This window comes from Ixodes scapularis, unplaced genomic scaffold, assembly GCF_016920785.2.
Source record: "Ixodes scapularis isolate PalLabHiFi unplaced genomic scaffold, ASM1692078v2 PGA_scaffold3__209_contigs__length_174095766, whole genome shotgun sequence".
NCBI lineage: Eukaryota > Metazoa > Arthropoda > Arachnida > Ixodida > Ixodidae > Ixodes > Ixodes scapularis.
The window spans coordinates 104,422,567-104,449,954 of NW_024609868.1; the positions used below are offsets into that span (position 1 = coordinate 104,422,567).

Here is a 27,388-nt window from a genome sequence, read left to right on the forward strand (position 1 = left end):
CCACAATAGATACTAAACTTCTGATACCATATATCCAAGCCCGTCTTTTATGGAAACCATGAAAGTGAAGTTGTTTACGTGATGCCTCTTTAAAATCTCTTGAAAACTACCTCGGATAGAAAGGTTCGCATTCACAGTTTAGGAATAAATATGTGCAGTGCATTTTTGACTTTCGGAGTTAAGGTTTCTTTAGCTGAGTCAACTGTACGAATATTTGAGATATCTGACCAGTCGCACGGCTTCATGTATATGAAGCAGTATAACCCTAGGTAATTCCCTCTAGTATAGCAATACGCAACAGAACGTTTTTTTAGAGCGCAGCTCTAAGGCGCCCGTTTCCGGCTTGAGCGGCGTCGGTGTTGGCTTTCCCGCTGGCGTCACCATTGGCGTCACCGTTGGCGTGATTACAGTGATTATAGCGATTACAATCAAATAGATTCACAAACGAAATTAACCAAGAGGGTTTCTTAGAAGTAACTCTTGCTAAGCAAGAAGCCATATATCTGGACCCGAAATTTAGTTAAGTCAACCTTTTTCTGAACGTTTTCGAGATGTTCTATAAACTCAATTCATCGGCAAAAAGGGAAGGAAAATAGTAGACACCAAGTTAAAAGTTAATGCCATCATTGGTTGGTATTTCTATTCACACACACTCGGCATAGCTTTTCAAATCTGTCCTTTGGTGACACTAAATTGAAGAATTAACTGCAACTAGTACTTCACCCCCAAATTTCATGCCACTTCCAGCATAGTCTCTGTCTTGGCAAAACACGACATAGTTTTGCGTGCGTAATAAAGGTGCATGTTCAATACACTTTTCGTAAGCTATAAATATACCTTGGGTACGCTTTAATAAAAAGATTCACAAAAGTGCAAAAGTAGTATACTTGTATGCCCGAGTGTTAGAGTGAAAAATATAAACAACCCACACCGACAAGCTTCAAGCATGTGCAGCATGTACGCGAAGCTGTCCTTTTAAGCATGAAACATATGAGCGGCGAAACTGGATACCGCGCGGCACTCGCTGCTTGCCGCTAGGTGCAGCCCAGGCGATGCACCGCGTGCAACGCGCGGCAGTATCTCTATCGGCCAGATCCGAGCAATGCGGCGTCGCGCGGAAGGGCCAGCACCGGTTGCTATGATACTGCCGCGCGGCGCCCGTTTTCAAGGCTAGTGCGTCCCCTGCTTTACAGTTTCTCGATGCGCGGGAAGCAAGCACGAGTGATCTTAAGCTTGCCATAGCTACCTTTGGGAGCGTGCTGCACCTGCCTGAGGTTTGTCAGTGTCGGTTGTTCCTGCCTGTCGCTTCATTGGGACTCGGTCATTAGTTTATTGCTTTTTACCATGGGCTTATCCAGTGTGTTCTTCATCCCGTAAATTAACGCGGATATGGTATGAAGTTTTCAAAGCGATGGTCCTCAAAAATTGGTTTCTCAACGTATCACGCAGAGATTTGCTAGAGGGGTGCAGCTATGCACCCCTCTGCACGAATGCGCGAATTCGGAGCTAAAATGTGAACGGATGAGCTTACCTTGTTTTAAACTAAAAAGACAAAAAAAAAACTGTTACTGGCTATCTTTCGCGGCATTCATAGACGACGTCATGATCGGGCCCGCTTGGTTAAATCTACTGCCGACAAATGTCGGAAACGTTGAACGCGGTGGTGTTCAGCATAGCAGGCAATCTTCAGAAACGTTTCACTGTGCCGGCTCGCGTCTTTGCCGGCGCGCTCGACACCTCCCACATCTGTCCGTGGCAGATTTAACTGGACAAGTCCGGTCACGACGTCGTCTGCGATTGGCGCGGCAAATAAAAAAAACTATTCTTCTTTTTTTTTTTAGCGTAAGCTTATCCCTCGATTTTTTACCTCCATGCGTGCACCACCCAGAAGCACCTTTGAAGTAAATCTTTGCGCGATACGTTGAGAAATTGATTTTCGCGGACCGCCCAAAGTGGGATCGAAGGGTTAGTTTACATGCTGTATATAGTCATGAACCTTTCTTATACTAGTTTACCATATTGTTCAACGAAATGGGGACAAAAATGCTTAGGAAACTATCATTCCTTTGGCCTCAAAAACTGTTTTTTGTGTTATGTAAGTAATTTTATTTAAGATTGTCTTTCAGATGACGAATTTACTATCCACGTTGCATAAAGAGTAATCAACGAACGTGTCAAAGAAACAAGAATAGACCTTGTTGTGTCCCCTATACGAATAGAAACTGGGAGAGAGGGGGAGTTGAGAGAGAGCGCAAGTAGACGCCAGTTGGCCAGCTCCGATTGGAAGGATTAGTGGGCAGACGAAAAGGCTCGCTGCTTTCATCTCTATGCCCACTGTCTCCCTCCAATTACAGCTAATAAAAGCGCCGTCTGTTCCACGTGCAGAGTCTCACGTGCGTAAGCCGAGCGCCGGAGTTGGCGTTCGAAGCCGATCAAGCAGTGAAAGGCAGCTAGTCTTTGTGTTTACCCACTCAAACAGAGTTCGGCACTCTGCCGTCACCGCGCGCTGTCATTTCCTCCTCTTCCTCATTTTCTCTCCGTATATACCAACGCACTGCCGCGCTTGTTCACACCAGGTATGGACATTTGCGTGAGATAAAGCGGCGGCGCATGCGCGCAGTGCCGACAGTAGCGCCACCTCAGTGGCGTCACGCCAGAGAATGGATATTTTCCAATAACGAGCGCCGTCTGGGGAGTCGTCTGTGAACTACAAAGGAGGAGCAGCCCAACATGCCTCCGCCCGTCAAAACTCATTCACCCGTATTCACCAGGCGCGACTAACTAGCGCCGTTTTAAGGTTAGTAGCACGACTAAGTAGTCGCGAGCTAAACAAGAAATCCGCGACTAACAAGCGATTATGTTCTGCGGTATTCACGAGCGCCGATTTGCTCTGTGCGAGCGGGCGACTATCTAGTCAGGAGTTACACGGCGGAAGTGACGTCAGCGGCCTTATCACGCATGCGCTCAGGCCCTACCGGAAAAAAAAAAACCGGATGTCAACAACGCGACGCGCACAGTTGACATCCGGTTGTCGAGTTTAGCCGACAGAATCCAGTTCAATCCCATCCGACATCAGCCGTCGCGCCAATTTGGTCAGGTGTTTCGGTCGTGCTTTGTTTCGTGCGTGATGGGTTCGTCCACCGTTCGTTCGTCCTCGGCTCAGAAGCAAAAAAGACCGCGAGGTGAAAACTGGGACCAGACGGAGAAGTTAAGGCCCTTGGATCTGATTCTACCTTACGTTGCTGTCATCGAGGACAAGTCGAACGACCACGAAGTCAACGTACAAAAAAAGAAGGCCTGGCAAGTAATTGATTCAAACTTCAGAGCGGAGTCGACAACGAAAGTTCGCGACCTCGATCGTATCAAGGAGCAATGGAGACGCATGAAGCTGACAGCAAAGAAGAATTGGCGGGATTACTCCAAAGAACTCTCGAGGACGGGAGGTGGTGCACCACCGAAGGAGCCATCCGCCGTGGACACCCCGATAAAAGACGCTCTCCCTCACGAATTTGTTAGAGACACGAGTGCTTACGACGACGACGTGGAAATGGACGGAGAAACGTGAGTTCATCGAGTTATTCTACTTCGTCCTTATAATAAATGGGAAACCCTACTTTTTCACTTTTTTTTTTGAGCGATGCTATATGCACTACGTAGTGCACTTTGGACGGAAATTGCTATATGCACTACGGGGGGAGCTCATGCCGCTCGGGCCACCCTTTTTCGAACTGCGCGTGTATCACTGGGGAGCTCGTTAACACAGCCCCCCGCCTGCGTTCACGCCGCTTCGCGGCGATAGTATGCGGCTGCTAATTAGAAAAGTTAACCAGTACACGCCGCTTCGCGGCGTCCAGCCGGCAACCCAAGCCCCGCTGTCCCCGATCTGCGAAGTCTGCGAAGTTTCGTCGACAACATTCGGTGTTTTTTTTTAGTGTTCATCGCAAAAAAGAAATATAAATATCGCCAAATGCCTCGAAAAAACAACGCTCAAGAAAAAAAGAAAAAGAAAAAAAAAACAAGTTAGGCTCACCGCGATTCGAACCCGCGTCCTCTTGCGTACGAAGCAGGCACCCTCACCCTTACGGTTTGCCACCGGTTGGAAAACTTGTTGTGATCATTCATTTTATACGAGAAAAACGTAGTGCATATAGCAATTTCCGGCCGAGCTGCACTCCGGAGTGCATATAGCATTACTCTTTTTTTTAGAACGACCGCACCAGAGCAACGTTTCGACTGCGTCCAAGAAGATTGTGTATTGGTGGAAGAGGCCACACTGGAGCACGTACCTACACCAGTGGAGTTGCTGCTAAGCACGTGTGTCCTACTTTTGGGTGTATTTAGAATATAAATAATAAATAATATTTTTCTTATCAAACTTTATTGCACAGAATTCAAAATTGGCTAGCTATTTTCATTTCTTGATATTTCCTACAAAAATGATGACGACGCATATGGAAGAGTAAAAGAATTTCACCAGTGCACACAAAAAGACGATTACATCCCTACCCCCCCCCCCCCCCAAAAAAAAAAAAATTATGAAGATGCGAACTTTTAGTGGATTTGTTAGCTGCGAACAATAACTAACCAAGTATGGGTGCTAGCAAAGCAAGAAAAGCGTGAATCTTGTAATAGAGGTTACTGTACTACCTGTAGCCAAGTGCCTGCGCCGGAACACCTTGATGAACCGGAAGAGGTGCTGCTGAACACGTGAGTATGCTGATGCAGATGCTATTACCTGACAGGGAACATATCTGATGCAGGCTGAATGTGAAATAGAGAATCTATCTTCGGTAAGGAAACAAAACAACCTGTATTGAAGTGAGTGCTCAGTATCTTGACTTTCTTCTGGAGGTTGTGTGAAGTCCGAAGTAACCTCACTAGTTTCCCTGTGGAAAATCATATTTTTGAGTTTTTATCTTAATCTTTGCAGCAAATTTGCTAAATTTCTAAGCAAAGCATGGAAGTAGAAGCTGGTAGAGAAACTTGAATTTTGTCTTGAGAGTACCGGTCTAGTTAATCAATGATGGTACCTAGTCTTAATGCATATGTGTGTGCGGTTTCTACTGTGTTGTGCTGTGTATGTAAGAAACTTAACAGTGCATCATCACTCAGTGAACGTCCAGTGTGCCGCCTGTAAAACCACTGCACTATTGTGCGTTGAGTGACTTACTTCCTTGTGCTGTGCTTAGTCAGGTATGTCCTACTTGTGCGAGCTTCAATGTGTGCATTGAGTGCTCCCCCTAGACCTGAAACTGTTCCCTGTTTTCTTCCTTTTTCTTGCCCAAGCAAGCCTACCACAAAAGTTACCGGTCTCACCTTATTGTTCTATTTCCGTAATAACAGAAATACCTTAAAGAATCTTTTGAGCTCCAGAATGGCTGAATACCTTTGCTAGTCATTTAGTTAAAGGTAATTTATCATTCCTAGATCTTAAATCTATTCCTTTTCAGCCTGATATGCACCAACATGCCCAGGATAGTGTGACCGAGTCATGACATAATAATCTGATATGTCTTTAACTATGTGGAATGCAGCCGACCATCCAAGCTTCATTTACCTCCTGCTGGATCCTTGACTGTAAGAAAGAACAACGGTACTGCCACTACAATGCAGCGACGTGCTGGGATCAGGCATCACAGAAGGTGTGCATTCTTGTACTCGTTGCAAAACTCCGCCTTAGGGAGTGAGTATTGAGTACGCTAAAAATAATGTTGTCATATAAAACCTATGATGACACTATTCTTTGCATACACAAAACGCTTGCGTCTGCTATACTAAATCTCTCTAGTACATCGCAGACAATACTTTTACAGGGGCGGCAGTTGGGTTGCTCTAGGGCAAAAGATTTGTCTTGAAGCATTATACGCCTAACTTTTGGGGAAAAAAGAGGGCCTTGGAGCTCTTACTTTCAACATTCCTTTGGTGACATGGTTCTCCCAAAAACCTTTCCCAGGTTTCAGTTACCTCAAGCCACAGGAGCAGCTAATTATATCACTTTTATTGAATTTCCACCGCTGAAGTGACTTGCATTTTTTGTAAAACACTTTTGTGAGTGCAAACACGTTTTCTCTTGCTTAGGCAGCCAGGTCTCCGTGGCAGTGCAACAAAGCGTACCGAGCTCGTAGCTGACTGCTATAATGAAAAATCACAGCAGCAGATGCAGTTCGACCAGCAACAACACGATCTTCAAATGAAGATTTTACAGCAACAATTCAAGAGGGAGGTCCAGCAGCAACAATTCCTGGAAGAGCAAAACAAGCTTCAGCTGAGTGTGCTTGGCGAACAGTTAAAATACTGGCAGCGAAAAAATCAGACAATGCTAGCACAGGACTAAAACAACCGTGATGGCTTGTGAGAGAAAAAACATCTTTGTCACATAACTTCGTTCCAGGCCGTGTTTTATTTTGGCAACAGGCACGTGTCTGTTTCGGTCTAAAACTTGGACAACACTACCTAGGTCATGCATAAAACGTGTTTTAATAGTGAAATAAACTTTCAAATCATCTTCATTGTCTTTTTAAGCAGGATTATGTGACAAGGATGCTTTTGTTTACAAGCCACCAGAAATGTTCACTGTAAAAAAATTTGCCCTCTTTTACGGAGAAATTCTCTGGCACCTATGCTGCCGGAAAGGTCATCCGTAATCCTAATAACGGAAAAATCCTTTTAAACGCATACACAATCCGCAAATTAAAGGACGTTCCGCAAAACAGATTACGGAAAGTGCTCTACTATCCGTAACGCTATTCAAGAGCTGTCCGTAAAACAACGGACTGGAATATGCATTCCGTAAAACCTATTACGGAAATTGCTCTAGTATCCGTAAAAGTGTTTAAAAGTTGTCCGTAAAAGGGCACTCAGAGTAGGCTTTCCGTAAATTATATTACGGAAAGCACTTTTGAGTATCCGTAATCCTATGCGGAGCGTAAGTTTGTCTGCTTCTTGCACAGGGGTTGCAGTGATGTCAGAAGGCCGAGCTCTTATTGACCGATTGAACAAAAAAAAATAGTGGGTAGACCTCATGCTGTCTAGCATTGTGGTCTACCCACTATATCTTCCGCTCAAAGCCAATGAGAGCTCGTCACCTTTCTGACGTCACCGTAATGTCTACGCAAGAAACAGACGACTTGCTCTCCACATAGGGCGGTGTCAATTGAAAGGTGGGCTGTAAAACGAGCTGGATGAATCAATGCCTTCATTTAGCAAACTGAACTTATTATCAACGGTTTTCTTTGTGACACAGATTCCCATGAAAACTTTTAAGGTGCAACTCCATTCTGTGAAAAATAGAACTATATTATTAAAATTTTTGACAATGGGCACCGATGCATACAACTGAGTCGTGTTGAGTGCTCTTGTCGAGAAGTGCCAACACCTGTTGTGGAAAGCAGGCAATACAGCTGAGCAATCCATCTGCAGCAAGTTTCCTCAATGTCAGTTGTGTTTTCTTCTGCAAGTTCTGGCATTCAGATCAACATGCAGAATTATAGAAGGCAGTGGGATTACAAAACATTATCTGCAGTCTGATCGGCCACTGCAATCATTGCAATTTCAAACAGTGATATAAAGCACCTTCTCAACAACACCAAACGTCACTCTGTCATCTGCGTCGGCACTCATGCTTGAAAATATAGAGAATGCTGTTTTGACATTCCACAGAGACGGAGCTGTGCCTTGACATGTCACAACAGTGTTCACTGCTAAAATAGACCTTTGGTAAGAATATGAGCTCAATGCTTATAGGAGCAAATTTCGCCAGTTCGTTTTACAGCCCGTCCTTTAGTGATACTGCTCTATACATAGAGTAATGTTCATTATGACGCTGAGACCAACAGGTTTTCTATAAAAAAAAAAAAAGGTTACAGAATTTTGAATTGGAAAAGGATCTCTTTAAAAGAATATTGAGTATTCTTTCCTATGCTGCTTGCAACAATCATACAATGTCACCTGAATAATTGATCAGAAAATAAGAAAAGTACCTTGGAACACTTTATTTCGGTCCTTGAGAAGCCAAAGTGGAGCCCCGTGGTGTTTTGCCTTTGTCTTCAGATGCTGCATGTAACGTGATGTGCTAAAGAAGAGAAAACAAAGAAAAAATAATTAAATATCTGTATCAAATCAACATGTGCAAATTGAGCTTTGTGCATAAGACACAGCCCCGTCAGCCCATTTAATTATTAGTCATGCATCTTATACAAAAGTCAAATGGACATAGCCCCTAATTGTTCATCCTGTGATCCGATATCTAAAACCTATGTTTGACTTGAGGGTCTTGTTCTCCTGTTCCTTAGTCAAAACCGATACACTTCATTCAAGCTTAGATTCGTTCGAAACTGAAAAAATGCAATGCCGGAATTACAATAGTGATTTGCTTTATAATGTGAAACATTTCTTGAGAACTGATGAACCAACCGGAAAACTCGATCCAGTTTGAGTAATGCTTTATTTCTAAGGTTCATGAGATGTTGCAGAAGAGTCTATGTAAAACTGGCTAAGCTCATATCCTAGACTTTTCTAAGTTTGGGCAGCCACTTAAAATCTCCTATTAGAACGAAGGGCTACTTGCACTCTTTCACCTCGTCGAATCAGGTGGTCAGCCTCGAGTGCTTAGAGAGCACGAGCATTAAAAACTTTATTTTCTCTTTAGATATCCCTGAAAGTTTTCACAGAACTGAGGGGGTGAGAGAGTGCATTTGTACTAAAACTGCTTTCAAAAACTGGGGACTAAGCAGTAGCTTCCTCCCCGGTCCCCAATCCAGGGGTGGAACTCATGAAATGTACTTGGGAGTAGCCACGGGAGCAGCTGAAACAGCTGTTTTGGAGCAGGTTGGGAGCAGCTAAAACTATGCTCTGGAGCAGGCTAGGAGCAGCTCAGATCAGTTTTTATTGCACTTCAGCTTGTGTCTTAGACAAGCACGGGAGCAATATCAATCGTGCTTAGCAGCACAGATGAACATGACAGGGACCTAGGTAGATGGGATAACAGCATAACAGATGCGAAAACTTGAAACTTTGTGAGCCTTACCACTCATTCACACTGGAAGCGGATCCACGTTCGCAAAGCGGCTGCGAACGCGGTTGTATAAAGATCCAGTACAATTGCATGCGCACTTGATGTCATCGAGTGCATGTGCAATTGTACTGGATCTTTATACAACCGCGTTCGCAACCGCTTTGCGAACGCGGATCCGCTTCCAGTGTGAATGAGCGGTGAATGAGAATCAAAAAGCAAGTATTCTATGTTTCTGAAGATAGTATCCTTGACATTCTCTGAGTGGATTTCAGTTGCTCAAAATGCAAACCAGCACTGCTTATCGCACAACCCACACATGCTCGACATAGTAATTATATGTGCGAACCATATGACGTGCATAAGCAACGGACGTGGAGTTGCATGGAGGAATAGGGCAACACATTTCGACTTTAACCTATTGTGCAACTCGATATCGAAGCAGCAGACTACGATTAACGAAGTTATCGTATTTGAAGCGATAAGCAGGAGCAAGGTTAATGTATGCCGAGCAGATTTACCACTCGCGTAAGAGCTGCTGGCCGGCAAGGTTTCGGATCGGACAGTGTTTCAGTTCTATCAAATCACAATTTATCTTGCGGGAATGCAGTTCCAACTTCTAACGATGAAGTACTAAAAGGAATATTTTGCTCATTTGTTTTCAACTGGCTGACGTCCGGATCCCGGGCCGCAGAGCCTCAGGCAATCTGACGCTTAACGGCTCGACCTCAGCTCAGCCGACTTGCTTAACCGCTTATGGTTAAAAAATAACAATCCAGTCGCAGGAGGTGGTGTAGAGCTTAGAATCCCGAGTTTTTTCGCGCGCTTCCTACTCGGGATACACAGGGAGAATAAACAGAACAAAGGATTACAAGGCCGGTCAGGCTAAACGCGCTCATTGTGGCCAATCAAGTCAATAAAACCGAAACCAAGACAAAATAAAAAAGCTTTTGGCGCACGTTTTGCCATTTGGCGCATAACGGCACGAGGTATTAACTGCGGCGCAGGATGGCGCAGACACATGCGTCTGGCGCAAAATGGCGCAGCCGTTCCACCCCTGCCAATCTCACAATTTGGGAGCTCCATCCTATCCACGTTTGAGCACACCTGTGCACACGCTTTTGAGTCCAGCGAGTTAAAAATTAACAGAGTATTTTTATATGGCATGCATGTCTGTTTGCAAGCTCCACACTTTGTGCACCTGATTACCCCCCAAATGTGATCTAGCCATTTTTTTTACCCAAGTGCCTACCACTCAAGGAGCTCACTTGGCCACTTCGTCAGTGCATTCTGACTGCGCATTTTCTTTTTGTTGCCCGTTGAAAGGGAGATTCTTCTTTATAATTTTCTTTAAGAAATTGTTCTGATGTGTGCAAACGATGCATTTTGGTGTACCTGCATGCCATATAGGTACTCCAATTCATAAGTTGGTTTTGGAGCTGGCAAAGGCATAGGGTCAGATGCACGATTTTAAAAAGCGTTCTCTCTGCATGAGTGCTCATACAAACCAAGCTGTCCTCAAGTGCCTGTGCCGTTGCCTGTGCTAGAGTCAAATCGGTCACACGAACCATCCAACACACCAACTGACCAATAAAAAGTGATAAAAGGTTCACCCACAAATGCTGTCGCATTTAAATTGAAAACAGGACAAGCTGAAACAAGCAACCCATTAAAAAAAAAGTACCATGAAACTTTCATTACATCAGTTATTTTATATCTACTAGAAATAAATATGTGAAGCCAACCGCTTAAAATTAATTTACAGAGACTATAATCGGGTCTGCACAGATAAAGAGGAAAAAGCCAATCTTGTGGAAGGCCTTCTTAATAAATGTGGCCTTTGATCTAGTGAAGCTGTACATTTTAGGATAAAATAAATGTTAGACGCAGATTTTTCTTCATAAATTGTAGACAAATAGACATCCGACTGCGACTGTGGAGGGGAGGGGGACAGAGGAAGCAGCTGCAGCTTTCTTCTCCTAGCACCACAACCAAGTCGCATTAATTTGGATTGTGGGGACCTGTACCTGCATGTCGTGGCACAGAAATCTGGCGAGCACTGTGGATTTCCAAGCCAAAACATGCAGGCCACAAGACATTTTTCAAGGAATTGGGTGGCTAGCAGGACTAGTTGGCAGCGAAGCCACTGCCACCCACCGTGGGAAAAGCCCTGGTTAGATGTGACCAATATTGTCCAAACAGTTTTCAGAAGGGTGCTGTCAGTCACATCAGGTTTGCTTTTATCTCAGACATGCTAGATTTTAAAAACTGAAGTATTTACTTGGAAGTAAAAAACATGTGCAGCCAACTCCACAAACTGACTTTTTCAAAGTTCTCAATCGTCAAAAACTGCTCCACGTTGTAGTTTCAAATGTAGTTCCTGAAAAAAAAAAGACAAACACGAATGACAATCTATACAAATGAGAGTTGCTTAAATTGTAGCTGGCTATAAGTATGCAAGGTAATCTCGCAGTGCAATGGCCACAGGAGACTGCCAGAAATCAGCGGACCTGTGCTCTAAGAAATTCCTACAAACAAGACTAAAGAACCATGCAGTTCCCTTTAGTTAAAGGTTACATTATAATGTGTTAGAATATACAAGAAAGCAGATTTAAAATCTTCTTGCAGCAAGACCTTTCTTCTTGCAGCAAGACCTTGTATGCATCCACATAAACCAAGCGAAAAATATGCATTTAGAGGGCCCTTGCAATATTTGTCGCCTTGGTCAAGATACTTTATATACAAAAACTACCTAATAAAGCTAGTTAAGAAAAAGGTAACCTATAACAGTTATTCTTAAGAGGTAATTCCATCATTTTACCTGACTTTTTTATTAAAGAAATAAACAAGAAAAAGTAGGAACCGTCTATGCTCAGGTTTATTGCACAAAGTGCCTGTATCCGTGTTATTACATCTTATGTTAAAGCAGCGGTTGCTTTTGTAAATTTTCATCCAAAATCTTTACTTTACTGAAGGCAAGCGCATCTATTTCCATCGCTGAACAAGCTTTCAACTGGCACACTCGGTGGAATGGCTTGCACACACAAGGATTTGTTCCTGGTTAAGACCTTAACGATACACAAAGCCATTGCCGCTGAGGTTATCTTTCTCCACCACTGCGCCTCACAGTACGCACAACTTTTGGAGGGAGTTGAAAAAAAAATTCTCGTTTATCTGTTGTCAGTGTTTTCTCTGTATTCATAATCCAAAATGCGTAATCTTTTTGGTCGTTGTCTATCCATGACAATCTAGATATAAGGTATGCATCAGATTATGCTCCTCAATGTAACTGTAATTAGAAAGATTAGAAAATTAACTACAAAAGAACATTGCTACTTTTTTTTTATCCAGAAAAGAATAATGTGATACAGAAGTTACTTCCAACAAACTTAGCGAGAAGTTACAGAAGTTACTTCCCACAAACAAGAAAACGATTGTTACATTAATATGTTACTTGCAACGTGTCACTACTTAATACTACTTGCGAATCAAACGTGGCAAATCATCGGCTACAAAAAGCCAGCAGCAGGTCACCTAGTAGGCTTGAATTTAGCTATAGTAACTAGATTCAAATGAATTTAGCATATTAGGTTTGAATCTAGCTATTGGGCAGGAGATCGAACTATAGGGGGCGCTCTGACCCGTTTGTTTTCCCCACGCTCGGTGTTTACTCAACACAAGGCCTGTACACATGCCAACAGGCCCTATGGGCATGGCCATGTCATCTTCTACAATAGAGCGCGGGGCACAGTTTAATGTAAAAAATACTAACAATCGACGAAACGACGTTAAGTGCCGGATCTATCGTCTGAGAATGCGAGCTTGACCCACTTCGGCTTTTGTGCTAAGCTGGGATCGTGCATGCTGCATTGTTCATGCAGGCCGTCGTGGAAACAAAAGCGCCCCTCCTCCCCCTCGCCGGAGAACACGAACCCCAGTCGAACGCTGACGCCGCGTTCGGTTATGTCGGCCAAGCGCTGCGTCATTGTATTTGTTGTCCCCATCCGTGTAGTTGATAAGTTAACCGCTTGGGGCGTAACGGTCTGTCCTCCTCCCCAATAGTGCATGGTAACACCAGTTGGGGCCAAAACAATGTTACATGTGATGGACACTACTACATAACTTGTCGGAAAAGTGACACGAGGTAGATCAGCGTTGTCTCCCTCTCAGAGTCCTGTTCGATCTGTAATAACTCAGACCTTTTACTTACCATGAAAATACACCAGCGAAGTTGACTCCGTAACTAGAGTTGTTCAAATGGTTAAATCATCAAACGTTGCTCGACATTTCGAGATGCTAACCGTATCTTCTGAAAAACAAGACATACACAAGACTGTCAGAATACCAGTTTAAGCACGCGAGAGTAGCTTGAATCGCAGTTGGTACTGGACATGCAAAGTAACCCTGCAGTGCAAGTATGGGGAGGCTGCCAGAGATCAGCCAACTTGGGCCCTGAAAAACCTCTACAAAACAAGAATGAACCATGCTTTTCCATTGCGAAGTTAACTCATAACCTGCTAAAATATGCATTAGAAAAAGGCTTGATAGATGCTCCAACTGGGGCTTTAGTGGCACCATGTTAGATGTGGCTGATATTGCTACAACAGTTGTTGAAAAAGTGACATCAGCTACATCAGCGTTGCCTCCCTCTCAGGGACATGCTCAATATGTAAGAAATCAGACTTGTGACTTACCATAAAAAACACAAGCGAGGTTGACTCTGTAACTCGACTTGTTGAAATGGTTAAATCATCAAACATTTATCGACGTTTCGAGCTGCTACCTATTTTTTCTGAAAAACAAGACACACAAGACTGTCAGAATGCTAGTTTAGGCAAGTAAGAGTAGCTTAAATCACAGCTGGCACTAGACATGCAAAGTAACACTGCAGTGCAAGCATGGCTGCAGGAGGCTGCCAGAGATCAGCCAACTTGTGCCCTGAAAAACCCTCTACAAAGCAAAAATGAACCATGTAGTTCCATTTTGAAGTTAACTCATAACCTGCTAAAATATGGAATAGAAAAAAGCTTGATACATACTCAAACTGGGGTTTTAGTGGCACCATGTTAGAAGCGGCTGATATTGCTACAACAGTTTTCGAAAAAGTGACATCAGCTACATCAGCGTTGCCTCCCTCCCAGGGACATGCTCAATCTGTAAAAGCTCAGATTTGTGACTTACTATAGAAAAACAAAAGCGAAGTTGACTCCGTAATTCAACTTGTTCAAATGGTTAAATCATCAAACATTGCTCGATGTCTTGAGGTGCAAACTGTATTTTCTGAAAAACAAGACACAAGATTGTTCGACTATCAATTCAATCAAGTTAGAGCAGCTTAAATAGCAGTTGGCACTGGACATGATAAGTAGTCAAGCAGTACAAGCATAGCTGCAGGTGGCTGCCAAACCGGCCGACTTGTGCTTTGAAAAACCTGTATAAAACAAAAAGAAAAACCACGCAGCTTCACTTACTTCGAAGCTTAAAAGGTACTATTTAATAATAATACATTTAAATATTGAACGAATAATTATTTTGTGCGAGAGCAAGGGGCAAAAAAGTTGCAAGGAGATAAGCTGCGAAATGGCAGGATGCTGGTTGCTGTAATTAAACAGATGCAGACTCCTGATAACACAGGATATGAATACCATATCATGTCAGCCACATCTGCCTTGACATTGCAGCACTCGCACTGCATGCATGCATCACTGGTTCACAACAGCGTATCGCAGCAAATCATGCATTTGCTCTGGGGGCTCAAAAATTTTATAAATCAAACATCTTTGTTTACAATTATAGGATGACTTCCAGTTTTAAATGAACGAGTGGAAATAAGTTTTATTTGCATACAGTTTCCAGACTTCTGTGTGGGCTTTTGCGAGTCGTTTCAGTTGCTTGTTTAAGATGGTGTGTCCTGGAGCATTCTCAGATTGAAAATTGGTACAACTGCAGAACCGTCATATTCAATGAAAGTATAAACAAACTATGACATCATTCGCTTCGATATTTGGAAGTTTTGAATATTCCCAAAGCCCTTCCTTACACTTCTTAAAAGGTTGGCGTCCGCCACATTAGAGTTATCTCCCTCTTAGAGATACGCTAGACGTGCAGGAATTCAAATTTACACTTACCATAAAAAAACATACAGATTCAAGGGATTTCTGTGGAGACTCATTTGAAGCCCTTCAGCAGCGCTAAAATCTTGTGATGGGCCGTCGTTCGCTTCACTGCTCCCATTTTCTTCAACCCCTTCTCCAGGTTGATTTGGAAGATTAGTCTAAGAGGATATATTGCATCATCTAACATTAATGCCATGCTTGCTTCATGAATACTCAGCCTGGTGAAGGTAAAGCCATTTTTTTTCTATTATCAGGTCAGACTATGGTAGTGTTGGATCATGTTAAACCTGAAAGACTGCTGAACAAACACACATTCTATACACCGACACGCTCTTTATACACAAGCCCGCGTTTGCCCACACCAGGTGTGGGCACTGCGCATGCGCAGAAACCAAATTAGCGTGAAATGAAGTGTGCGCGCATGCGCAGTGCCATTGACAGCACCGCCGCAGCTGCAAGACGTCAGTGCTACGTGCAGGTCTATACAAGATATCCATGTTTCCCAGCCTTTAAAGTTACAGCCTAATGACAACCAGTGTTCACATGTTATCAATTCATTATAAAAATGGATCAGCGTAATTCTTTGTAAAATTAATACAGCTCAAATGTTTGTGCGAGTTGTGAAAAAGGGCATTACGGCACGATAAATGAAAGGGTGATATAGATTATGTCATTCTATGACATATCCTGTGGACTTGACACATTTTAAGATTCTCTCCCCGTTGAATAAACTCGAGACTGGCCAAAGCTTCCTTTAGATAGGTAAATTCAACACGCCAAAAGCTCCAAACAAGACGCATACCGCCTTCAAGAATGGCATAGGCTCTTTAAACATTGGCTGACGCTCGGTGACAAGGAAGCGTGCAATTGTTGTTGATGACGCCTCCTGAAAAAAATATGAGCTTGCATCTCAGACGATTTGAATCTGCAGGAACGGTGGCTAAGCTCTTTACAAACAGTCTGACTGCAGAGCCAAGATTAATACATACAATTTTACAGTCCGTGGAACAGTGGTATCACGTGCCCTCCGGAGTGGCGCCATGCAAGTAATGAGTGGACGTATATTGCTTTAATATACACATAGAATATTATGAGCATAAAAATTAATATCAATACGATGGTCTTAGACCATGTGGTTGGGGGGAATCAGCGTACGGTGACACAGGTGCATTCTGTGAAATGAGAAATTCACCAGCTGCATTGTGATTGCTAACTAGTGAACGCGCATCACGCAGTGGTGATACACCGGTAGGAATCAGTTCATCGAACGACGTTTCCTCGACAGATCGTTTCATCAACAGCTCAAATTAATTTTTTTTTTTTTAGGGGGGGGGGGGGGGGGGTTAATAACCTGCACGAGACTGTCGCCGCGAAGCGACCTGTACGGGTCGGTTAGGTGGGTTAACATTTTTGTAATGTGCAGCCGCAGGCTGTCACCGCGAAGTGGTGTGAACGCAGGCGGGAGTGTGGGTTAACGCGCACTTCACTGATACACGCGTGGCGAAACGACCCTGCAGCGTGAAATTCGCGTAACGAGTGCCGATGAAACGTTCGTGTCGACGAAACGTGTCCATGAAAAGCTGTCCACGAAACGTACTTCCGCGAAACGAATTTCGACGAAACAATAAGGACCCCCCGGCGAAAAGAGCAGGCTACAGGCCGCGCGAACAACGTTGCGAAACTCGCAAAGCACACTCACGCACTCAGACAATGCGTTGTCATGTGCTTTACTGCAACACTCCTGCCAGCCAGCACGCGCGAACAGCCTCCCAATCGCTACGAACGACGAACCGCGCGTACCAGCGAGCTCGCGACATGACACAAGGTTCAAACGAGTACCGGACATGAGCTTTCAATTCTGAGAAGAACGTCAAACACGAACTGAGATAGCGGCGACCGTCATTGAACCCGAAAGTTTAAAGCGACGCAAATCCGTGATTTCGTTCCTTTCGAGGAAATAAGTGTCAAAAATACGAACGCATATATGACAGTCCCCAATCAATGTTAATAAAAAGAACAGAACAAACTCACCGTTTTGATAACAACAAGGTAGTTTAACGTAGAACAGTCGCAACCGCAAAAATCACCAAGCGCCTTTACCCCTCGACAAAACAAGCGCGGTAGCAAAACAAGGAAAACAAGCGAGCGGAGATGGGTAGATGAAGAGATAGCGGTAGTGGGATTGTACTAGACAAAAATCTCACCTCGAGCCTTTTCGACTAAGCGGTAACTAGCGCCACCTCGTTTCGGAACCTTTATTATAAGTTGTTTAACAGTGCAATAAATGATATTTTAAAGAGTGAGAACCGTTGTCTATTAGTCTAAACCAAATAAGACCATTTTCAGCTTGTTGCAAACAACTTTTGTTGTTGTTTACAGAATCGTAACTTTAGATTTACGGACAAGTCAACCGTATTTCAGATTACGGATGCTTCTCCGTAGCTTTTAATGAGAAGTTCTACGTTTTTTTACGGAACGTTTTTACCGTGTTTGATGTCCGTAGTGTTAACTTTGGTGGTACTCTATTTCTTCGACCAACATGTGCTTTTTTATTTTTAGTTTTTACTTCAGTCGCTTGTCAGCGCTTCTGTATTATGTGGTAGTGTAGTCGATACTGCACGACATGCACCTAATACCCCAAGTTAGTAGTTGTACTGCACTAGTACATTGTTCACGCCAGGGTGTCGCCATGCTTCTAAGGCAGACCAACTTCTCTTCGTCTAAACATTTATTTTGCTTGTGTTTCACTGCGTTGGCCGTGCTCTTTTCATGCTTTTCACCACTAGGTTTACATTTGTCTCATGTACCTGAAGAAAAATGGGTTTGTATGAACTGCGACCTGAATGCAGTTCCACTTGGAGGATCCTCGGGAGTTTCATGACTTTCGGAACTGGTGTCACTTGAATCGCTTGATTCGTAGTCAGTGTCAGAGTCTGAACTAAAATCATCCTCATCTAAAAGAAAAAAATGTAGGCCGCATTGAAACGAGTTTAAAGTATGGATGTCTATTCCATTCATATTATGCAATCTTATTACCGTTGTGGTCCTTGGCAATGTTGAAGAGCACACATGCCGCTACTATCACAGCCTTTGTTGGGTCTAAGGAGATTTCAAGTTTTCGGATAAGGCACCTGAACTTGTTTTTCAGTTGCCCGATCACTCTTTCAATGGCATTCCTTGTAGATCTGTGTCGTGTGTTGTACTCTTCTTCTGGACTATCCGGCCGTGCACCGAGGACTGGTGTCAAGAGATGCTGACTGCACGTATATCCGTTGTCTCCCAGTAGGAGGCCTGTCACTTTCTGTGTGTAAATAAATATAAACTGCATAAACATTGAAATATGTTCACAAAAGAGATATGTGTCTTTATTTCAGAGTGATTGAATCCCAATATTTATTATTTTTAAGGCTGGGCAGTAATGAGGCTACTATGTACCACTTTAGAATGTTTGCGAACAATAATCGTAGCAAACACTAGCTTACCCCCTCTTGAAACTTCTCCCGAAGGGCACATTCCTCCCAGATCCTTGAATCGTGAGCACTACCGCGCCACCGTGCCACTAAGTTGGTTATTTTCTCCTTAGCATCACAAACCAGCTGGAAAGAAAATGCAGTGTTGTACGTAACATACTCTTCTTAAAGGGATTGTCCGGTCCAAACCGGAAGTAAGTTTTTGCGCTCGTTGCGTCGAGGGAGCCTCCATGTAGACAAACGTTATTTTTATTTTGATATATGATCTCCCGTTATTAATTAAACCTTTTATGAGCGTATGTACGAAACTGCACCCTGAATTTCGCCAGTGTCAATGGCTGACATCCGTAGGTGCTGCGTGACGTCACAGAACGCAAAGGTTTGTCGGATGGTTGGGATAACAAGCGTCGATCGATGGATGTCTTGTATTTTGTTTCGAATTATATAATCTTCTAGGGTGTACCCTACTGAAAAACGGTTCTTTGAATGCAGTTCCTAAACATGTGCAAAAAAAGTCACGCCTTTTAGCAGGATATTACTCGCAAACAGCCATAAACTTCGAGCAAAGGTATGCCGTTTCGCGCAAACACAACTGTGCAACTGCGACGGCCACCGATCGAACTAGGGGTGCTTGCAAAGCAAAGGTGGCAAAGGATGCAGATTTCGCCTCTGAAGCTGCACCTAGGTACACGAAGCGGCATCTGGGTACACATGTCGGCGGATCCGCTGGATCTGTGATGAGGCTGCGGGACGTTCCCTCAGAGGCGATGTCCGCGGGTCGATGGCAAACGGCGAATCGTTCAAATGCATGTCGTCACTTGACTTGGGCGAGCTTGGTGAATTAATCGTATAGTCACGCTCCATTTTCACACACGGGTCAAAGAGAATCGGGCTGCAAGCGTGCTAAATACAACTTCTGGCATTGTTTCCAGACGGCCTAGCTGTTGGTTTCTGTCACAAACTCTGGCGCCGGCCGACTGTCCCACGAGCGTTTTCTTTGCGATTTTGTGCTGCTCACCGTGCCCCTTCGCCATTTGCCTTTTCAGCGGGCAAATTGCGTTGCGGCGACCACAAACGGGAAGACGAAACCCGGTTTTGTTTGTTTCTCCTTTTCTTTCCCCCGGGGGTGCCTTGGGCGCCGACAAAGGCGCGAAATACGTCGCCGTGGAGGGGGACGGTTTTCGTGGGGAGCCGAATCAGCCGATGATTTTTGCGCAGAGCTTTTTGGGTCGTCAAGGGGGCAAGACGTTCATGGTTGCGGGGTGAAGTCGGCGGGAATGGCGTCCCGGCGACGCGATATCTTCTGAGTCTTCTTTATCGTCACCGCCGCGGTCTTCCTGCCAGTTCACCACCGCCGAGAGGCTGACGATGCCCCTTCGACACCGAATTTCAGTCCGTACACTTCGGACTTCGCTTTTGCGGACGTTTTATTTCGATTTGCTCTCCGTCCGTGGCTTGGTTCCTTTGTTTCATTGTTGTTTGTATTCTGAACCGTAGTATCGCTGTAGCGCGCCGACCGTTTTCTTCATTGCTTCTTTCTATTTTACACTTAGTGAAGTTCCTGTGGAACCTTGGGGTTTTCTTTTTGTTGTGTATTGTTTGCCGGTGCGCCAAACCTTGAAATTTATGTTTATATATATTTTTTTTTTCAAGTAAATATATTGTTCATTGTTCAAACTCTGTGTCCGCCCGAGCTCATTTCGTTCTTCCCCAACTTGGGCACACGCGCCAACCGCGCCGGCTGACCGGCCTCAACAAAAATAAATGTTGTTCACAGTCGTTGTAGAGGGCCAGCGGGAGAACCGTCAAAGGGGAATCGAAACTGTGACAGTTTCGGTTTCGCTGCATAATCAAATTGATTGATCCGATTTGGGCGAGGAGTGGATGAACGTAGTTTAATATCGTTGGCACAGCATCGCACCTCAGCTTACGAGCCTTCTGTTCGCTTAGAGCTCAGCTCGTAGCTCTTTTCTGTGAGGTGATTGCTGCATAAGCGGGATCTCGATCTTGACGGGAACCCAGTCCCTACGCACAGCGACGATCCACTTTGCTCGTCACTGCACGTCTCGCGGAAAAGTGTGGAACGTCATGTCTTGGCTCACATGTGCTGCCCGGTGGTTGTGGCACCCAACCGCACAATAAAAATCTCACCCAACCACGAAATAAGTCGAGCACAACAACAAAAACGAAGCACGCTGAGGCGTTCACTCCCAGGCAAACGACGAGACAGAAATGCTCGCCTGCTCGCTTTGTGTTTTGTGACGTCAGAGTTTCAATGTTGCCAACGAAAGCAGCGCTTAAGCTAGAATGCGACTGGAACAGTATAAATTCAATTACTCACGCAGAGGGGCATATAAAATTCAGATATTGCACGTACGATGCTTCTCGAGGCAATAACAATGATATTCAATGATATTTTCGAATACTAAATTTGACCGGACAATCCCTTTAAGTTGCCCCACCCAAAATACTTTTTAGGGTGGGTTGATAGTTTTCAAATAATTTAAAAAGCCAATATTTGGTACACTAACCTATCAATACCTTTTGCAAGTATGTTGTACTCATTTGCTACACTGGTCGTAAGATACCCCCACATTTTTCATCGGAAGGCGGGAAAGTAAAAATATGACTAATTGCAGTGCTTTGCGACCACAGGCTTTTCTTTTTATTTTTTTTTTTAGACACTCTTGGGCCGAGATGCAGCACCTACCTCTGAGGTAGGTACTGCATCTCGGTAAACAAATGTGCCGCCTCAGTGTAAGCAGACACACGTCTCTTGGCAGGGCAGGACACCAAAGACATCTGCTGGCCGTTCAATTGTCGCTTTGCACGCCCCAAAGCGTTAGACACAGGGGCGGATCCAGACCTCCATTTTGGGGGGGGGGGCGGTTCCTCGGCGTTAAACGGGGGGGGGGGGGGGGGGGGGGGGAGTGTTTATATTTTTTGTGGAGTCATCGTTTTTACTAAACTCTGATAACATAATATAGATCTTGAGAGCTTTTGTATCGGTTTACCTGTAGGGGATGAACTCTTTGAACTTTCTCTGGCTATGCACACCAAGGCACACGCTCCCGTACTTTTGACTGCATAGCCTCAGAAAGCTGGGCATCTGGCCAACGCAATGTCTCTGCTCGTGCGGAAAATCACGTGCAATTGCAAGCCTACCAAAGCTATATTCACGTGCACGCCACACGTGCCTGCTCGAATGGGGCACCAGTCAGGACGCTACACACAGTCAGGACGCTACACTGTAGCGTCCTGACTGTAAATTTGACCGTAAAATTTACGGTCAAATACCAGGCAGCTGATGCTGCCAAACTTGTACAGTAAAAATAACGGTGCACTGTAAATCTGGTTTACGATAAATTTAAACGGGGACCGTAGAAATCTACGGTCGGCCTTCAAATTTGCGGTAAAAAAAAAAAAAAATTACAGTGCGCCGTTATTTTTACGGTGCAATTTAAACGGCGAGAAAGGTGGTAGTATTCAGGTTCATAACATCACTGTATAGTGATGTTATGAACTCAATGATGTTATGAGCCTCGACTGAACCAAGCACGTTTTGAAGGCTTTCAGCAAGTTGGCCGAACATGTATTGTTTGTACAAGAAACGCCGACGTTGAAATTCATAAATGGTTTTTTGAACTGTTGATATCGGCATAAGAAGCGTTCCGTTGAACTTCAGATAGAAAAAAAAAAAAAAAAAAACAAGCAAACAAGTTCGTATTTTACGGTTTTCCTATTTTCTCCTGCAGACACAGACATTAACACGTCGTAGTTATCATTAGGGGATTGCATCACGTTAACAGCACCGTCTTCATTAGAATCCGCACTAGTGGACCGAGCCGAAGAGTCCTCAACTTGAAGCGGGCCTGCAGGCGATGCGCCGTCGCCCAAGAAACCCGTCACTCGTAAATGCGCCCAGTTCAAATGTGCCGTGATCGAACTATGATTTCACACCTTCTGACAGTTGGAGCACGAACACGAAAACAAAATACTGTCGGTGATGTGGCCTTTTAGATGTTTTAGCAAAGCCTCCCTTGTGTGGCACTCCTCTAGGCATGGTGGCAATGTGCACTGAAAGCTTTCCAAACTCCTCGAAACAAACCAAACTTCCCTTAGGCGTACCAATGCCTATGTCTTCTCAAAATATGACACCTGAGAGCATCCTACGTAACAAACTGGCGACAGCATCCTTCGTCCACACACTGAAGAATTCGAGAGCTGAAAACGTGCTCATCGAATTGCACAACCATCAAGCGTGCTTGAACAGAAACTACAAATTCTGCAAGTAAACATCTTTTAGAGTGTTGTATTTATGCCACCATTACACTATCATTGCCAATCAAGCAGCATATTGATAGTGAAATACCTGCCTCGAGTATCCAGTTGCCTTCCGCTCCACATTTTCAGGTGCACAAAAATCCGGGAATGCCACAAACGAACGAGGACAAAATGGCGCGGAGACGGGTGGGAAGGCGGGAAAATGAACTGAACGTCAGCTTTTTCCACTTCTTCCGCGTTGTCCCAACCAGCGTTCCTTTCTTTTGTTTATGCTTCTAGCTCCTCGCATTGTTGCTCTACTGTTTGCTCTTAGTTCTCTTTTTTTTCTTTTTTCAGTTAAGGCAGTTACGTTCTGCGTTGGCGCGGCTGGCGCGGACGAAGAAAGGAGGTGAAGGGGCGAGAGGAGACTCTCTGGGTTCCCGCAGCTTCCGAAAGGTCAAGCGTGGTGACCAATTAGCAAAGCGCGTCTTTTCTTTCTGTTTTCTTGCTCCATGAAGTTTTGCGTTTCTCTCTCGGTTTGTTTGCTCGTTTACGGTGCATTTCAGATAATTCCTCTTCACGGCGTACTTGTAGTTTTTATTAGCGTATAGCGCCGTGAATTTGACGGTTACTTTTTACAGTCTATGCTTTCGAAGCTAAGCGCTTGTGAGCCCGAGCATGCTGGGCGCCGATAAAAGCTGCGCACAATGCCTGGTTACTACTACTGATATGTCAAAAAACACCTCGACCGCACGAACACTCGTGTGGGGGAAGCTCCAAAACTAATAGATCGCGTTTGTCCAAAGGGAAGTAGGGTAAGATGGGCCAAATGAGACGCGGGGCAAAATGCGACAGTTGGAGTGAAGGCACCCAACGAAAGTTTTTGTTTAGTGCCAGCTATCACCTAGACACAAGTTTCAAGCTTCACTGAGACGTGCCTTAGCCTGTTCCCTTTGCGTGAGCCATAAATGACTGCCTTTGGCAAGTCCTTTCCGGAGAAAAAGAAATGCCGATTTGAGATTGCCGAGTTGACCGCCCGTCAAAGAGGTGCATAATTCCGCGCGAGATTTCGCTTCGAGAAGTACGCCCCGGTTGGCACGGACTTTCTACAAAGGTATAATTTAATTTCATTCCTAAGTTTTATTCGCTGCATGCAGACCAAATTTGAGTGTTCAGCGTGCTTTGTTTTACGGAAATAATTATTCACGTAACGGGATACGCGCGAGACAAAACGCGACAATGTGGCATTGTATGACGCGTGTGTCAATAATGTACCAGTTTCCTGGTTGTTCCTGAGTCATATTTTCCTCTCGGTGTCTAGGAGGATCAAAACGTACAAAAGAAAGACAACAGGGGCTTCATGGCGCATAAGTAACACTACGAATGCTCTTGAAAGTGAAGCAACAGTCTCACTCCCTTCGCGTTGCCGCCACACTTTTTGGCGTACCAAGGGATGTGCTTCAAAAGCGAGCAAAAAGACAAAAAATAAGAAAAGCAATGGCTCCACAAAAAAAAAAAAAAATGGCGAGGCGTTTGGGGGGGGGCGATCGCCCCCACCGCCCCCCCCCCCCCCCTTGGATCCGCCACTGGTTAGACACAGCCTAGATTTCGAAGCAGGAATGCCTGTAAGCGAGCACCAGGGTACGTATACAAAGCCAGGGTGGAATGACGTATTCCTTATAGGCTCATAGCCAGGAAGCACTGCCACAAAACACTGGTAAAAGCCTATAGTAAACTGATGTTCTATTTCCTAGGAATCTGGAAAGAACGGTGAAGTGACAAGGCACCTTTCTTTCGAAAGCTCTAAAAAGTTTTTACTGGTTAGTGATTTAAATATATTCTGCTTGAATACTTTTTTGAGAGATGAGTATTAGGTAGTTGCTGTTTTGCCTGGTTCTCACTTATTTAACTTAAATACTCTTTTTGGATATCGTTTTGAATGTCCACAAAAACGTAATGAATTTGCTAGCGTGCTAGGAAAGGAGGAAATAAATTTGTTAGCTAACTCACTTGAACGTTTAGGGCATGGAACTTCTTCCTGCAGATGTACAAAGCCTGCATTGGCCCTCCTGGATTCTTTATCCGTATGTGAGTGCCGTCGCTAAGCCCAACCACAGAGGGAAACCCGTATCGTTCGAAGAAGAGCTGGATCCTGGAGCGCTGCTCCCTGCGGTTTTCAGGAAAGTGCACAAACTGGGCGCGTCTTCGCGCGAGAGCCCGAGAGACCCGACCTACGATCCGCGACTGGGTGGGCTGGCTGAAGCCGTGAATGTCTCCAGCGTCGTCTTGATAGCTGCCTTTCGCAAAAAAGCGGAGGGAGCTGTGGACTTGAAGCTCCGGCGTGATTGCGTTGTTCACCGAAGTTTCGTTGAGGTCTGACCGAAGCAGGTTCACAACAAACATCACAGTCTCCTTCCTCAGCCTGTACCGCCTTTTGAAATTGTCGTCGCTCCATATAATGAATGGGTTCTGCCGGTCGCGTACCGTACGGGGCATCACGCGAAGCGCTTGCACTTGGGAAAGCTCTTCGAGCTCGAAAAGATCTCGCAGGTCGGCCATATTTGCCCCTAAACGCCTACTGGTCGCCCGCTAAACTAGCCCTACCCCATGACTAAGATTTGTTAGTCGACTTCTTAGTCGCGCGGGGCGACTAGGCCCTAAACAAGACCGGTGAATACCAAGCGCTCACTTAGCGGCGACTATCGCTCGCCACGTGATCATTTTAGTCGATGACGTCGCTAGTCAGTGGTTAAACAGGCGCTACTCGCGCCTGGTGAATACGGGTGATAGTCATTGTGCCCTTGCATCGGGGTTCAGTGCTTTTTATACCACATACTGCAGATACTAAAAACCAAGCGTTGAAATAGACTAAGTAAGTGCGAAGATATAGATGCTGACAATGTTGCTGTCGCCATTTTCGCAGAGCACCGGCCCGGTGCCCTGAGAAAATGGCGACAGCGCGAGTGAACAATTACGCAGAAGCTTACTAGAAAAAGGTCTATTGACTTGGTGTATATAATTCTCTATCTGTGCGCTTGTTTCTTTTTATTTATTTTTTTATTTTTTTTTTTCGTATTGCCTTTTTGTGCTTTGGTCGGTTTCGTGTTTTCGAATGGATCCGATAAAATACGGACAAATACTCGCAGATAATGTTTTCACAAATTTGGATTTATACGATAGACTATAACAATCAATACTATAATGTCAAAAAAAGTAAGAGAAGGACGGTAAGTTTGGTTGAAACACGAGGTCAGCGGCCCCGTAGAGGGGCCACCATCAATTTTCTTTCGAATCTCGGACTAATTGCTCAAAGATGGTTTTCCGTATACCTGGTCAAGACTCGCTCAAGACAACGACTCATTGCACTTCTAGGTCACGATAAAAGCCACTGTTCTGGCTTACTGTTTTGACCACTCTATTTGGACTTCTTGGTGGAGGAGGGGTCGTATGTTGATAACGGAAAAATATAAAACCACAAATGTCAAAGAATGGAGGCAGGGCAGTTCAAGCTTCTATACTTCCCAACGACTAGGCCCAGGTGTTTAGGGGTTTAAATGTATCCACGTTTATTCAACCAACGTTTGTTTGCCAGTTTCGTCGTTGGGCATGAAGTTTGTACTTTGAATGGCTAGGGCGCCAATTGCCAATCCAGCTAACAAAATATCATTCGATACATGGGAATTCAGGCAATGTGTGCATCCAGTTTTTTGTTTCCTTTTTTATTATTATTATGTTGTTTTTTTAATTCAGATTAGAGAAAAAATTTCGGAGAATTGTGAATATGGGTAAAAATAAACTCATATAAACTCCGAAAAACATCATCCGAATTTTACTAAAAGTAAACTCCGACATCGCGGAACCCTAGTCATACACTGATTACAATAGCTTATATTTTACAGGACTACTCTAAACTTCCCCCAATGAAGGTCTTTGCTCATGTCCGTATTTCGATGCGGGACCTTGTTGACTCGCACTCGTGGGCCAGCTGAGGAGTGCTGTTATCGGGAAGAGAGCGCAAATCCCTCCGGCGGAGAAGTGTCGACAGCTCCGTTCACCTGCGCGTCCCGAACACAATGCAATCAGAGCCGGCGCCTTCTTCCATACAGTGGACACACCATCTTCAGAGGAAATTGCTCGCTCTTTGTGGTCTCGAGGCTTCGAGAAGGGGGATCAGGTGGTCAACACTTAAAGCGACAGCTGCCGCCCCCACATTATCAACTCGATGATCTACCATGTGCGTAGTCAACTCTGTGACAAAGGTGGGCATCATAGCTAAGTAGCCTCAAGCCGCGGTAACACTCACGCGTGGATTTAAGGGGTAGGCCGACAAGAAGGAAAGGGGGGGGGGGGGGGGAGGGGGGGGGCGAATACGGACCGCCATCTTTAAGCCCCCAAAGGGCAACATTTTTTTAGGACAAAATTACAGACACGTCTCGAATATGATGAGGGCGTGTTGGCTTCATAAATGTGTGTGCTTCGAACTTGTCTCCTCGCGATTCATGCATGGCCAACGTGATAGGGCTGTGATA

General features: G+C 44.6%; 1 long non-coding RNA gene across 1 annotated transcript; it reads left to right on the forward strand.

Annotated features, from left to right (window-relative positions):
• The first annotated feature begins 3,484 nt into the window (after positions 1-3,484).
• Positions 3,485-4,707, forward strand: LOC120836640. Its single transcript, XR_005714706.1, has 3 exons — positions 3,485-3,561; positions 4,207-4,314; positions 4,654-4,707. It is a non-coding gene; the product is annotated as an uncharacterized LOC120836640 (long non-coding RNA).
• The last annotated feature ends 22,681 nt before the right edge of the window (positions 4,708-27,388 follow it).